This window comes from Sarcophilus harrisii, chromosome 3 (assembly GCF_902635505.1).
Source record: "Sarcophilus harrisii chromosome 3, mSarHar1.11, whole genome shotgun sequence".
Lineage (NCBI taxonomy): Eukaryota > Metazoa > Chordata > Mammalia > Dasyuromorphia > Dasyuridae > Sarcophilus > Sarcophilus harrisii.
In genome coordinates, this window is record NC_045428.1 from 513,262,155 (window position 1) to 513,278,444 (window position 16,290).

The 16,290-nt window shown below is 35.4% G+C and overlaps 1 protein-coding gene across 1 annotated transcript in view; it reads left to right on the forward strand.

Moving 5' to 3' along the window:
- Positions 1 to 12,566: 12,566 nt before the first annotated feature.
- CCDC83 (coiled-coil domain containing 83) overlaps positions 12,567 to 16,290 on the forward strand; it is a 92,600-nt gene continuing 88,876 nt past the window's right edge. Inside the window, exon 1 of the mRNA XM_031961875.1 lies at positions 12,567 to 12,967. The gene's annotated coding sequence lies outside the window, so the exon portion shown is untranslated. The remainder of the gene's footprint in view (positions 12,968 to 16,290) is intronic.

Genomic DNA, 16,290 nt, shown 5'->3' on the forward strand with positions numbered 1-16,290 from the left:
TCCAATCTATTTGCAAGTCAAGACATCATCTTCATTGCTCCTCTTTGAAAAGGAAGCATGAATAAAAATTTCCTTTCTGGGTCTCTAATGTGAAAGTTGGACCTCTGACAGCCACTCTCAGACCTAAAGCTATGCAAAATCCCAATAACTAAAAAAAATACTTTACATATCCCTTTTAGAACTCTTCTATTAAAAAAAAAAAGCTGTCCCTTTTTTAGAGAGAGTTAAATTTTCTTTCATATTGCACGAACAAGATTAACCTATTTAAGTTGGAGGAATGGAGTTTCTGAGATAATGCACTGATATTTGTCAAACTGTAATCAAATCTTTTAAAGAAAAGGTAAAGCCTTGTTGTTTCTAACAAGATTCTAGCATTATTCTAACAAATGATCCTCAAATTATACCAAATTTTGCAAAAGAATTCCCTTGATAATATATTATATTAATTTAATTCCAAATTGAAAAGGATATACATATTATACTCAAATAATCAACTGATGATTTTAAAAGCAACCACTTTATATACTTGGAAATAATAATTAGAGGCAGCTGATGGTGTATTGGAGATGAATTAAAAATTATTTCAGACACTTAATTTTTTCTGTGACACTAAGCAAATCATTGCCATTTAACCTCTGCATGCCTGTTTCCTCAACTTTAAAATAAAGATAAAAATTGCACGTACCTCTACATGCCAAAAAGCATTCTAAAAAGGGGGAAAGGACACATTTGCACAAAAATATTTAAAGCAGTTCTTTTTTGGTGGCTAAGAATTGGAAACCAAAGCAATATTCATCAAATGGGGAATGGCTGAACCAGCTATGATATGATATTGTAAAAGAATATTATTGTGCTATAAGAAATGAAGACCTGGAAAAAAAAAAAAACCTCCAGAAAGACTTACATGAACTAAATCAAAGTGAAGTGAGCACAAGCAGGAGAACATTGTTCATAGTAACAGCATTATGGTATGATGAAGATCCATGAATGACTTAGTTATTTTCATCAATATAATGATCTAAGACAATTCTAAAGAACCAATAATGAAGCATACTCTCCATAGACAGAGAAAGAACAGATATTATTTGAATGCAGGCTAAAGCATGCAATTTTCCCATTTTCTTTCTTTCCTTCTTTTTCTTTTATTTGAATAGTTTTGTACAAAATGCCTAATATGGAAATATATTACACAATTGCACATATGTAATCTATATCTGATTGCTTCTGTCTCAGGGAGGGTAAAGGGAAATAGGAGGGAGAGAGAATTTAAAGCTCAAAAGATAAAAAAAAAAAGTTAAAATTGTTTTCACATGTAACTGGGGAAATATGCATTTTTTTAAAAATTGCACCAACCTCAAAGGGTTGTCACAAAGATCAAATTGGATGATATTTGTAAAAACAAACAAACCAAAAAAAAAAAAACCCACCACACTTAGCACAGTGCCTGGCACATAGTAGGCACTATATAAATGCTTATTCCTTTTCTCCATTCCTCTAATAATTAGTGTGTTTTAATAGGAAAAGAATAGAATGAATTGGAAGACTTGGATTCTAACCCTGAATCTGATTACTAATTGTCATGTGATCTTTGGTGAGTTCCTTAGTCTCTCTAAGCCTTGGTTTTCTCATCTATAAAATGGGGTTTAAAAAAAAAAAACTACTACTGATGTCACTGTATTCATTTGAGAAAAGTGTTTTATAAATTGAAAATTGCTAAGTAAGTATGAATTATTATTTTAGATGCTCATTGGTGGGATGTAAGATAAATAAATAATGTCTTCTGTTTTTCACCAAATTCCTACCCCAGCATTTAGAAGTTCAGCACTTAATAACACATAGTAGCACTTTTGTTGTTGTTTACTAGTATACAACTCTTCATAACTCTATTTGGGTTTTTGGGTTTTGGTTTTTTTTTCCCACAAAAATACGAGGCCATTTCTTTCCCCAGCTCATTTTACAAATGAGGAAACTTAGGTAAACAGAGTTAGGTAACTTCCTCAGAATCATAGATAGTAAGCATCTGAGCTCTGATTTGAATTTAGGTCTTCCTGACTCCAATCAAGCACTTTTTCTTCTTCCCCACCTAGCTGCCGCTAAATAGGCACTTTAAAAATGTTTATTGACTAACAGTGCCTTAGAGGTCAGCATAAGTATAACTGGCTTTTTTGTAGTTGTTTTTTCCCGATAAGTGTTGTTAACCATCCTCCTTCCTGCCCAACCTCATGAGCAACTTAAAAGGCACACTTAAATCAACTTGCAAAAATCCAAAGTGATACTTTATTGTTTGTTTGTTTTTGGTTTGACCTCAGCAATTCTAGAATGTTATTGTTTAGTTGTTTCAATTGTGCTCTACTTTTCTTGACCCCATTTGGGGTTTTCTTGGCAAAGATACCAGTGGTTTGCCATTTCCCTTCTCCAGCTAATTTTACTTTGAGCTAAATTTACATTTACATTACAAAAGCAAACACCTTAGCTTCCCTTACTAAGTTGTAGGGAAGTTATAATTGGCTTCATTGTACAGACTTCCTACACTCAGGAAGTCATGGACTTATGAAGTATTTTATTTTTGTTTCTATAGTAGTTATTATGTAGCAGGATGACTATGTGGGTGTTGATGTAAGAGATAAAGAAAAATAGCTACTCTCCCTTAGGAGGCCCCTATCCCTGAAATGTGATCACCTCTAGTCTTTTCTCATCATTGTCTCTCTACTCCACCCTGTTCTCTATTTACTACCCAGAGTAGTAGTAGTAGTAGTAGTAGTAGTAGTAGTAGTAGTAGTAGTAGTAGTATATTCATAGTTGTTGTTCTTCTTTTCTTCTTCTTCTTCCTCTTCTTCTTTCTCTTCCTCTTCTTCTTCCTCTTCTTCCTCTTCCTCTTCTTCCTCTTCTTCTTCTTCCTCTTCTTCCTCCTCCTCCTCCTCCTCTTTCTTCTTCTTCTATAATTTTTCATTTTCCTAAATACATGCAAAGATAGTTTTCAACATTCATCTTTGCAAAACCTTGTGTTCCAAATTTTTCTTTCTCCCTGTCCCCTTCCCCTTGACAGCAAGCAATCCAATATATGTTAAATGTGCAGTTTTTCTAAGCATATTTCCATATTAATCATACTGCATAAGAAAAATAGGAACAAAAATATGAGAAAGAAAAAACAAGCAAACAAACCACGACAACATAAAGTGAAAATACTATGCTTTGATCCGCATTCATTCTCCATAGTTCTTTAGATGCAAATGGCATTTTCCATCCCAAGTCTACTGGAATTGCCTTGAATCCCTGCTCTATTGAAATGAGCCAAGTCCATCACAGTTTATCATTGCATAATCTTCTTGTTGCTGTGTGCAATGTTCTCTTGTTCTACTCACTTCACTTAGCATCAGTTCATGTAAGTCTTTCCAGGCTTTTCTGAAATTAGCCTGCTCATCATTTTTATAGAATAATAACATTCCATTATATTTATTTACCATAACTTCTTCAGCATTCCTGAACTGATGAACATCCACTCAATTTTCAGTTTCTTGCCACTACAAAAGGGCTGCTATAAACAATTTTGCACATGTGAGTCTTTTTCTCTATCTTTGGGATACATAGCCAGTAAAGATACTGCTATGCACAGTTTGACAGCATTTTGGACATAGTTCCAAATTGCACTCCAGAATGGTTGGATCAGTTCACAATTCCGCCAGCAATGTATTAGTGTTTCAGTCTTCCCACCATCCCCTTCAACATTCATCGTTATCTTTTCCTATCATTTTAGCCAATCTGAGAGGTATGAAGTAGTACCACAGAGTCCTCTTAATTTTCATTTCTCTAATTAATAGTGGTTTAGATAATTTTTTCATATTACTAGAAATAGTTTTAATTTCTTCTGAAAATTGTCTAATTATATCCTTTGACCATTTATCATTTGGGGAATGGCTTGTATTCTTATAAATTTGAGTCAATTTTCTATATATTTTAGAAATTAGACCTTTATCAAAAACACTGGATGTAAAAATGTTTCCAGCTTTCTGTTTCCCTAAATCCACTCTTGAAGAAGGATCTTTGGGAGCATGTGTGGAAAGGGAATGATACAGAAAAACCATGTGAATGATTTAACAGCCCAGCTTCACCCATAGACACACAGCTATTTTTAAAATATCTCGTTTTAGCCTAAGGGAAAAAAGACCAACTCCACATGTCTTGATCTTTCTCTGCTTTTGGAAATTTTATCAAATCTAACAATTAGTAACATTATCTGTTACCTTTAGTGTTCCTTGTTGGAGAAAAGGGAAAGTGTTCTGCCTTTTTTACAACTCCCTGGAAACCAATCTTGAAACTCTTCAACCAGAACAGTAACAACCAAAATCTTTACCTAACCCAGAAATTGTATTATTAAAACAGAAAGTTTTGGAATCAACTTCTGCCTTCTCAGGCAAAGCAACGAAGAAGGGAAATAGATATTTTGCTATCTACAACTTAAATCTCTCCACTGGAAATTTTAGTCACATCCAGTGCCTCAGACATCTTCTTAGTGCCTCAGACTATCCCAAATGTCTTTTAATGTATAAAAAGCATATATGGCCCAGGCAGCTCTATCAACAGGCCATATCAGCTATGTAATCTCAATGGCTCTTGGTTTCTTAGATAACCAAGTTGTGTATTTAGTATTTTCTCACCCAAATTTTATTTCTCAAACACATACACTGTCTCTCTGCTCATGTTGGTTTTCTGGAGTATGTCACTGCCTTTCACAATAATTTCTCCCCCAATTGAGGGAAAACAATGCTGTGTCTTTAATATTCCCTCAGTTCAACAGGCATCCATACAGCCTAGTACTGAAGATCTTTTCTCTGCTCAAAAAGAGCTTACTTTCTATGCCCCACTACAATTATTTTTTTTTATTATCATCAGAAGCAGCAGCAACAGCAACAGCAGTCAGCACCACTAATCATTTTTATATCATTTCACAAAACAACAAAAAATTTGAAATGTTCTCTTCCTTAGAAGCTTGGTATGAAATTTAGCAGGTAAAATCATTTCAAAATCATATATACATGAAACTGGAATTAAGAGAAGAAATAGGTGAAAAGTGAAAAGAACTGTCTACGTTTTCTATGATGATCCAGTCTTATCATCAATGTGTCATTAATGTATTATAGATGGAAGTAAAATGGCAATTAAGAAGATAAAGGCAGAAGGAGCTGCTGGACTGGACCAAATGCACATTAAGGAAATTAATAATGGAGACAACACAATTAAGTAATTAGCTTTAAAGATTTTCTGCCTCAAAAAAGGAAGATACCAAAAGTTTGAAAAAAATCACCAATACTCAAGAGATTTTTTAGAAATAATTAACTTGTATGCTTATTTTCTAAATATCTTGAAAACTTTAATTATCTTTATGATCCACATGTGTAGCTAATCTATCCTTGATGAAAACATATGAAGGATATAAGACAATTCTCTACAAGAGACCATATCTTCACAATCACACAAATAACTGAAAGATTTAAACAATGGGAGACTTTTCTCTGATTATAATTTGTCGGTTACAAAAAAGCATATGATGCAAAAAAAAAAAAAAGAAACTTAATTCTAAAGTTTCTCTTTCAAAAGGGGTTTATTATGCATATGTTATCATACAAAATCTATGACAGATTTCACCACAAAGATAACTTTGTTGAATAATTCTTGAATTATTAATATAAACTGAAACTTAAACAAAGAGATATAAGCATAGCAGAAGTGTTTACCATAGTCATAGAAAATATATTGTTCAGAAAATAAATGGATGTGGAAATTTTTATGTACAATAAGGTCTTCCAAATGCTACTTTTTGCAAATTTATATTGATAGTGCCTTAACTACTCTTGAAGCAACTAGAGTTTTGTCCAAGGGTATATATAGAACATGCTGATGACACAATGTATTTAATTACAGAAACAACTAAGTTCTACAAGAATAATTATTTAAAATGGCAAGTTACCTGATGATACCTTAGTCCCCCAGCCAGCTTGTTGGCACAATAGATAGAGTGCTAGGCCTACAATTGAGAAGACTCATCTTCATGTGTTCAAATCTGTAGAAGGAAATTATCAGTTCATTCAACCATTTAGATGAAAGGGATCTCTTAAGAGTATGATCAAGAGACATCATGGTAGGCTATGTAGAATGTCAACTTTGGAATCAGGATGATTTGGGTTCAAGTCCCACCTGTCACACATCTTGAACTTACATAATTTATTTAATTTCCCTTTCTCCAACAACTCCCTAAGACTAAAAGTCACAAGAAGATCTTGTTGGAGAGAATTTCTTCATTGAGAAGACAGAGGGATGGACAGAGACAGCCAGTGACAGAAAGAAAGAACTCTCTAGAGTATCTTTAGTAGTCACTGGAGATGTGCTCTATTTCATGTGAAGGCTTTAAAAAGGAAGGGGCATGAACGTATTGAAGAAAGAAACAGAAAGAGTGACAAACTACAAACAAAAGAGAGACACACAGAGGGAAACAGACTGACAAAAAGACAGAGACAGAGACAAAGACAGAGAAACAGAGAAAGACAGAGAGACAGAGACAGAAACGGAGAGAGATTAGAAATGGCTGAGATACAGTTGAGAAGATTTTGCTGTCCTAATTCTTGAGCTTCTGGTACATAAGAAGCAATGATTTCCAAAGCAAGAGTTACAAGCTAGTTGTTAGTAGAGGCTATGCTCTTTTTGAGAAAGAGTATCCCAACTCTGCACAACCAGTTGATCAACCAGCATGGAAGTAAAAACCAATGCACTTGCATGCCCTTGTAATCTTTCCATAGTCCTCATTTATGGTTGCTGTTGTTCAATTGTGTTTGATTCTTTGTGACCCCATTTGGAGTTTTTTTGGCACAGTTACTAGAGTGATTTGCCATTTCTTTTTCCAGCTCATTTCACAGATGACACTGAGGCAGATAGGAATGACTTGCCCAGCATCACATAGCTAAAAAGTATCTGAGGCCAAATTTGAACTCAGGAAGATAATCTTCCTGACTTCACATCTGACACTCTATCTACTACTCCACCTAATTGCTCCCTAGTTGATGTTATCTTATCAATGAGGCAAAGAATAACAAGGATCATAGCCTTCAGTCCCTGGAGGTTGTGGAGTTAATTGCTAAGGAAGTGGATGGTATGGACATTTGTTGTTTATTTTCTTACAAATATCCTTTCAATATTTAAAGAAATAAATTGAAAGATTAACAGGGAAAAGTTTGTAAGAGAGCTAGATAAAATTTAAAACTATTAGTACAACATTTATCTTTTGAATTATTGCCACACTCCCTTTGCTGTACCTCCTCCTCCAACTATTAGTGACAATGTAAGTGCAGTTCAAGGCCTTATTACCCAGTCCAAAATCTGTTTTTATCATGTTTTCTCAGAGTATCTCCCTACTAACTTGTTTAATCAGTCTTCAGTCTCTCCCAACTCCAGCCTATTCTCCATAACCACAAGATTAATTTACTTAAAACTTTCATTTCCCTAGCTTCTTTCAAAGCTCAGCTTAAGTACTACATGCTACACAAGGCTTTTCCTAAACTTCCACCCTTTTGTTAGTAATCCTCCCCACCTTCCCATTTATTTTGTATTCATTTTATATCAATTTATTTGTATACATGTTGTTTCTCCTTCATAAAACATAAGCTCCTTGATGACAGCCACTGTTTTGTTTTTGGTATGCCTATTGCTTATTACAATTTCTGCCACATTTTTGCTCAGTCATTTTACTTGTGTCCAACTTTCTGTCACCCGATTTTGGAGTTTTCTTGGCAAAGATACTGGTGTGATTTGGCATTTCCTTCTCCAATTCAGTTTACAGATGAAGAACTAAGGCAAACAGAATTAAGTGACTTTACCAGGATCACACAGTTTAATGTCTGAGGCTGCACATAAGTGAAGACTCACAAAGATGCTCTATTTACTGCCCATCCGGGGCATAGTAGGTATTAAATAAATGTTTCAGGAATTAATTAATGAAAACACTACCTTTGTCAAATTATCCCTTTGCTCTAAAATCTTTTATAGCTTCTCATTGCTTTTAGGATAAAGTCCAAGGGTCAGAACTTGGCACTGACCACACCAGTTATGGCCACCTGTGAGTTTCCATGGTGGCAGTCAGATATGACTCTAAGATGTGATAGGGTTGGGCTTATTTGCCCTGCTTTGTTTATATTTCTAATTTTTCTCTCTGCTGAGCTTTTCTTTCAGGAAACTCAAAATGCATAGCCAAGGGATAGAAGCAAACACTGTGATAGTATTTATTGCAAAGGGATAAAACTCTACATTCTACATTTTATTTTTGGAGTCCAGCCTTGAGAGTTCTGAACAACACCTGTTCCTTCATCTGCTGTTGCATGAGACTATTTATCACCTTATATTGATTTCCTAGCAGGGACCAGGCTTACTCAGTATTTCCTCATCAAATCAGTTATTTTGAAGGCTTAGTTTAGTCACACTAACAAATGTTTATTTCTCATAATGTGATGCATACTGATGTTTTTCCTTTCTAATGAGCTCCCCTTCCTAGGAATTTTGTATGTGCAGCACATAAATAAAACTGAGTACTGTGCAAGAATAAATCTCTCAATTCTAAGTTTTATTCCCTTCCCTTTATTCCCTGGGTCCTTCAATACATTGTCCTTCTTCCACTACTGCTGGTAATATTCAATAACATTGTTTAAGGGCTTATAGTGAATATATTTTGGCGAATATAGTATTCATAGATTTTAAACTCTACCTTACAGTTTTTTATTCTTGTAAACAACATATTGTAGGAGTCTAGCTTTTATGTTTTTTTCTTTAAAATGCTTTATTATAAACCCACACTTTTCTACACATGTGAATGTTATAAAAAGTACAAGAGACAGAAAGTAGATCAGATAGAGGCAGCTAGGTAATATGGTAAATAGAGCATGATGCCCAAAGTCAAGAAAATCTGTATTAGAATGTGACCTCAGACACTTACCAGCTGTGTGATCTTGGGTAAGTATTTAACCCTGTTTGCCTCATTTTCCTCAATTATAAAAGTGGGATAATAACAGCACCTCCTCCAAGATTTGTTGTGATGATCAAGTGAAGTATTACTTGTAAAGAGCTTAGCACAGTGACTAGCATATAATAGAAGCTATATAAATGCTAGCTATTATTATTATTATTGTTATAACATAACATCAGATTTGGAGCCATTTTCTGCAAAGCAAAGTAGGAAGATGTATTACTGAGAGTGTTCATAGTTTGTATGCTGAAGTATGTGAATATGCTCATGTATGTATGTGTGTGTGTGAAAGAGAGTTAGGGACAGAGACAGAGATAAAGACAGACACAGAAAAAGAGAAACAAAGGCAGAGAGGAGAGACAAAAAGAAAAATACAGAGAGAGAGAGAGACAAAGAGACAGAGAAAGAAAGAGACAGAGAGAGACAAAGAAAGACAGAGAGGTGGAAAGAGACAGAGAGAATGAAGGAGATAGAGACAGAGAAGCAGAGAGAGAGAGAGAGAGAGAGAGAGAGAGAGAGAGAGAGAGAGAGAAATAGCAGAGGAAAAAAGGTTCTAGTAAATATTCGAATATGAATGAACTATTTCCCTGGGACGGAATAAAAAATGAGGTATGTGTGACCTGCTAAGATCTATGAAGGATGATTGGAACTCATAGAATATGAGCAGGGAAAGGTGTCCAATGGGCTGCTAGCCTTAAGGGGAATCTGTCCTCCCAACTAAGCTCCTTAGAAAGCAGCTAAGGATAGGCAACAGACAATACAGGATCAGAAACAAAGCAGATCTTTAGTTTGAGAGGGAACCATCTTATAAAAACGGCATAAGGGGAAAGCCATATAAGCAAGGGAGCTGCTGAGGCCTGGTCTCTGGCCCCAGGGCCACAAGGTCTAGTGCAGGCTTAAGGCAGCAGATGGAAGATGCAATTAAGGAGATAACCATTTCCCTCAATGCAGCTAGAGGGATTTTACTTGAAGTAGAAAAGCCAAGGAGAAAGGACAGAATAAATGAGATTTTCCCCAACCAGACCACCAACATCCAACAGCAAAAGACCTTGGTTTGAGTTATAGTTTTTTAATTCAGTCAGGGAAATGTCTTCACCTTTCAGGGTCAAATTTCCTCATCTATAAAATTAGGGAGATAGTTAAACTAAATGCTCTACATACTAAATATTATGACTGGGGAAAAGGAACAAGGAAGGCATCAGTTGAACTCTAAGAAGGGAGAGAAGTTAGAAAAGTCTTTGTAGTGTGAGAATCAGAGGGAGAGGTGAGAATGAGGACACTTCTCTAAGTCCATGGCTAGGATTAGAGAAATGAAGATCTAAAGTCTTATGGAGAGAATTTAACCTGGGAGAGCATCCGTCCTTGGTTTTCATGACCAGGCATGATAGTTGGAGAAGCTGGAAAAGTTGAGATAATGGTAATCTTGACCAGAATCAAATATATCAAATAAGAACCAAAATTGGCAAAATATGAGAAAAAGTTCTGGAAGAAGAAGAGAAATTAGGGAAAAAAGAGGGAATTAAGTGGAATTGGGCTTAGTTATCAATCAATAAGCATTTATTAACTGCTTGCTATATACCCCAGAATCAGAAATACAAAGATTTCAGAAAGCTTATAGTTCACCAAAGAGAAAAAACACATATTTAGGAATATACAACACAGATACAAAGTGAATCTGAGTGGAAGGCACAAGCATCTGGAGGATAGCAAAAAAGATATGTAGAAAGCAGCATTTGAGCTGAATCTTGAATTAAAAATTAGGGATTTTAAGAAATGGAGGGGAGAAGAGAGTAGATTTCAGGTACAGGGAGCATCCAGGGCAAAATCTGGGAGCAGAAGATAGATGAACAGCAAGAAGGTCAGTTTTTTTGAACCGCAATATAGGTAGAAAATAGTTCAATAATTCAGAAAAAGTAAAAGGGACCAATTAAAATCCAAACACAAGACTTTATATTTGATCCTAGATGTAATAGGGAATTGCTGGAGTTTACTGAGTGTGTGACATTGTCAGGTTGGTGTTCTAGGAAAATTATTTTGGCAGCTGGGGAAGAAAGGATTAGAAAGTGGAGAGATATGAGATACACAGAGACAATTAGGAGGCTACAATACTAATTCAGGAAAGATCTGTTTTAGGGGGAAAGGGATAGATACAGTAGTATTTTGATAAATGTTTTAACACCTAGGTCTCCCAATTTTTTTTAATGGACATACAAGAAATTTTTTTAAACAATTATCATTATTAATATCTATCATTTTCGAAATCTAGACAATTAACAAAATAATAAATCAAGCCTTGATTCGTAGAATTTGCTGAAATCTGAGGTATAAATGCTCACATTAAAAATTTAACAATCAAGACTACCTCTTTTTGAACTGCTTCCAGAACATCCTAAGGTGTGGTAAAGCAATGAAATCAAGTGAAGGAAAATGTGTTTGGGGAGTTATTGTGATATATAATCCCTGCTCACTTCAGCCTCAAAGTCAAGACTAATGCTATTGTAAAAATACCGGATTTTTTTTTAGAGGATCGCATATAGGTATCAATAATTTGTCAATACTAGTATTAGCTTTAAAAAGAAAAAAAAGCATTGCCTAAGACCTGTCACCTCATAACAGGCACCAAGAATGGTATATGGAATGATATAGACTTAAATGTTTGAGGGCAAAGGCTAGCAAGCATTCTCATTTAAATACCTTCCTCCTTTGTGAATAAAGGCACTTTTATCACATTAATATAATAATTTATATATTACATCCATGCACAATTAATGTAATGGCCTTGGTCTTTAATATCTTTATCTTTCCATTTTTCTGTTCTTAAATTGTTTCATAGAAAAATAAGCCTTGCTTCTCTCTTCAGCTGCACTAGAGCCTTCTAATTTTACCAGCTTCTGGTTTCTAATGAAACTCCTTCAGTTTGCAGTTTGTCTTATCATATTAACAAAGCAAATAAAAACATCTTCATTAAATGACTGTAATTTTCTTAACTTAATCTTCCGCACTAAGTAAAACATTTCTTATTTTCTCAAGGAAACAAATATTTCATCATGCCATAGGAATAGTGGGAAAGGTTAGCATAATATTGTTTTCTCATCCTTTAAAATATGTTTCAGTGTTTGTGATATTGTAATGAGTAGAGCCAAAGATAGTACATTTGAAAATTGTTATTCATTCAGTGTAAGTTAATTGCACAAGTGCTGTTTGTTTGAGGCATTAACAAGAATAAAAAGATAATGAACACAGTACTGAATGCCAGGATGATCTTATCAGAGGGACAACAGGGAACTAAGATTGCTTTTTTTTAATACTGGAAAACTTTTCATTGTAGATTAAGTGGGAGAGTTGGACATAGTTTAGATGATTCCAATTTTGTTGGAACAACAGAGCATCATACTCTGGAACAAAGCAGACATAAGCTTTCTTCTCTCCATCAGGCCAGATTAGTGTATTGGCCTTGGCTATAATGATGTCATACAGCTTGACTGTTGAGCAGATGCATTGTTGTCCAAAATGAACATGATGATGTTATTGACCTCAGTCTTCCTCATAGCAATCTCAGTGGTCAAGGGAAACTTAAAGATAGCACAGTTATCAAGCTTGTTTCTCTGAGGGGGGCACTTTTCCAAGGGTATTTGAGCTGCTGTCGAAGTCTTAGTGTCTTGGGTCCCTGGCAGGTGGGGGTGTGTGCAGATCTTCTTTTTGTGGCTGTGGACACCCCATCGGCTTCAGGGGCTTGGGCTTAGCTTCTAATGTGGGAAGACAATGATTTCCTTCTTTACCTTCAGCAACATCTTGGGGAAAAGGGTCTTCCATGGCACTTCTCCTAAGGAAGATTTTTGAGCAAAGGATTGACTTGTTTAGACCTTTGTCTTAAGAAGACAATTTGGAAAGTTGTGTGGAACATGGATTAGATTGGGGAAAGTGTAAGAAAGGAGAACAATTGGACGATGTTTCATAGTTCAGGTAAGAGTTAATGAAAACCTTAACCAGGGTGGTAGATGTATGAATGAGGATGAAGGGATGGACATGACAGATGGTGTGGAGGCAGTTTCTACAAATCTTGGTGACTGATTGCATATGGCTTGAAGGACAGGAAAAGTCAAGAATGACTCAAGGAGGCACAGATAGTGAGCATAGGATAGAATACTAGTCATGAAGTCAGGGGAACTTGAGTTAAAATCTGGCCTCAGACACTTGGTACTTACTAGCTGTGTGATTTAACCCTGATTGCCTCACACAAAAAAATGACTCAGAGTTTCCAAATCTGAGTAACTGGATAGATGACAGTGACCTCAACAAAAAAGGGAAATTTGAAAATGAAGCTGACAGATGCATGGGTGATCTGATTCTCTTTTGAGTATGTCAGATTTGAGATAGACTTGGCCAGTTTGAAAGGTCCAACAGTCAGCTAATAAAGTAGACCTGAAGCTTAGGAAAGGGACTAGGGTTACGACACATATGACAATCCATCTGTCAGAGATAATCATTGAGTCGATAAGACTGGAAATCACAAAAAAATGTAGAGAGAAGAGGAGGGGATCCAGTATAGTCTTGGACAATGCAGAAATCTTATATGATTTTAATATATGTAAGGGAGTGATGCTTTGTCAAACCTTTTCTTTTTTAATAAGTACAAGAAGATATCATATTTTCTACCTTCTCAGTCAGATGTGCTCTGTTCTACAACTACATAGATTCCAAGTTGGTACAGCACACTGGCTCAGGGAGCCTCACACTCTATAACTACCTATATGTGTAAACTGGTACTTAATCATAGAGTGGTGGTAACCTAGTTCCTTAAGGATATGGTAACAAAATGCATAAAGACTTTGGGTGCAGTCTCAATGTCTGTCATCAGAGGACCAGCCTAGCATACTAGAAAAAGGTTAGTCATCAGTAGACTAGTCACCTAATGATGCATTCTTTAAACATGGCAATCCACAAAACAAAATAATGAAACATGTTGGCTACTGCATAAAACATGAGAATAATTATAATTTGATAGAAAATAACATTAAAGCTCAAATCACTATTGATTAGAGAAATGCAAATTTAAAAAACTCAGAGATACCACCTCACACCTCTCAGATTGGCTAAGATAAGAAAAAATAATGAGAAATGTTGGAAGGGATGTGGAAAACTTGGGACACTAATGCATTGTTGGTAGAGCTGTGAAATGATCCAACCATTCTAGAGAGCAATTTGGAACTATGGCCAAAGGGCTATAAAACTGTGCATACATTTTGACTGAAGAGTGACAATACTGGGTCTGTATGCTAAGGAAATCATAAATAAAGTTAAAGGACCCACAAGTGCAAAATGTTTGGATTAGCTCCATAAAGAATTAGAAAATGAGTGGATGCCCATCAATTGGGGAATAGCTGAATAAGTTATAATATATGAAGGTAATGGAATATTATTGTTCTATAAAAATGAACAAGCTGATTTTATTAGGTCCTGAAAAGATTTATATGAACTGATAAGTGAAACAACCAGAACCAGGAATAAATACACTGTATATAACAACAGCAAGAATGTATGATGATCAACTATGAAAGATTTGGCTCTTCTCAGTAGTTCAGTGATCCAAAGCAATCCCAACAGATTGAGGACAGAAAATGCCATCTGCACCTAGAAGAACTATGGAGATTGAATGTAAATCAAAAATTCTTATGGGTCAGAACTCTGAACTTGAAACAAAGGATTCTTACAAGGTAGTAGTCAGTGGAATTGATAGAGACAATAGTTATCTAATTTATCATGGTTCAGTATGATTGATTTAGCCCTACAAGGAGATGTTATGGGCCAGAACTTGAAACAAGATACTAAGTGGAATTGAGGAGACAATGGTTAAATCTAGTTTAGCATTGATTTAATTCTACAACAAATAATGGTTTCCTTGTGATATAATGATTGGTGTATACTCAGTGTGTAGCATATAAGCAAGGAGCTCTTGGGACCAGAAGGATAAATGCACTAGAAGCTCTCGGAGCCTCAGCCAGGATTCAGTTGGGGAGATTCAGAAGCCAGAGAAGGCAGGTAAGAGCCGAAGTTCTTGGAACCAAGGAGAGAAATAGGCCTCCAGAAAAACTAGCCAAGCCCCAAGTGAAGGAGACAAGACTTCGAAAAAAATAATAAAGGATTTGGACTTTAACTCCTGGCTGCATTTGGGGTGATTACAGAACTGAAACAAAAGCTGTCTCCAGAGACCAGAAGGAAACCTCAGCAGAGAATATTATATTTTAGAGAGAATATTACAAAAAAATGCTATCTATATTCACTTTTTTTTTCTTCTCTCCCATGTTTTTTCCCTTTCGTTCTGATTTTTCTCTCCCAACATGATTCATAAAGCAATGTGTATTAAAATAAATTTATATTAAAAAAGAGAAAAATGACATTAAAGATGATCGAGTCATTCTTGAATCAGCTTTTTGTGTACAACTAGGTAGATGATTTCTTAGGATAGAGATCACTACTCAAATGCTTCAACAGACCTGTGATCTCACTTATTCTGGAGCTCCCTCCAGTGATGCAGATTACAAGTCATTCATGCCTCCCCTCTCTTTGGCACTCACAAGAGTTCAGCTAGGTGTTGAAATGGATGAAACACTAGAGCTGGAGTAGGGATGTCCTGAGTTCAAATCCAATTTCAACAACTTCCTAGCTGTGTAACCCACGCAAGTCAAATAACCTCTGCCTGCTATCTGTTGAGTTTCTTCAACTGTAAAACGGTAATAATAATAATAATAGTAGTACCTGTTTCCCAAAGTTGTTATGAGGATCAAGTGAGATAATATGTATAATGTGATTAGCACAGATCCTGGCCTGTAACAGATGTTTACTAATTATTATTCCCCTTCTTCTTAAAGAAGAGCAAATAATATAAATCAGCTGCCATGACAAAGAGATTAAAACATTAGAAACTGACTACCAGCAAATGTTTAATCGATCTCCTTCCAAACTAGATAGGTATGGCAGCTAAGGGCTTCCAGTTATGAACATAAACTAAATTGCAAAATCTTACAGAGAAGGGTAGTGAAAGATAATGAGACGATTCTCATTAAGCAAAGAGAAATAGTAAAGGGAAAAACCCATTTTAAAAAGTATGGTGAAAGACTAAGTGAAATCATTTCAAGTACATTTAGGATAATAAATAGATGAAAAATACAAAAAAAATCTAAAAAGATTTTATAATAAACTCTTTTTAACATCAAAGATGGTAGGAACCATTAAGACTCTAATATCACAGTACCAGACGTGATGCATTAAGAAATGCACTAAGGAAA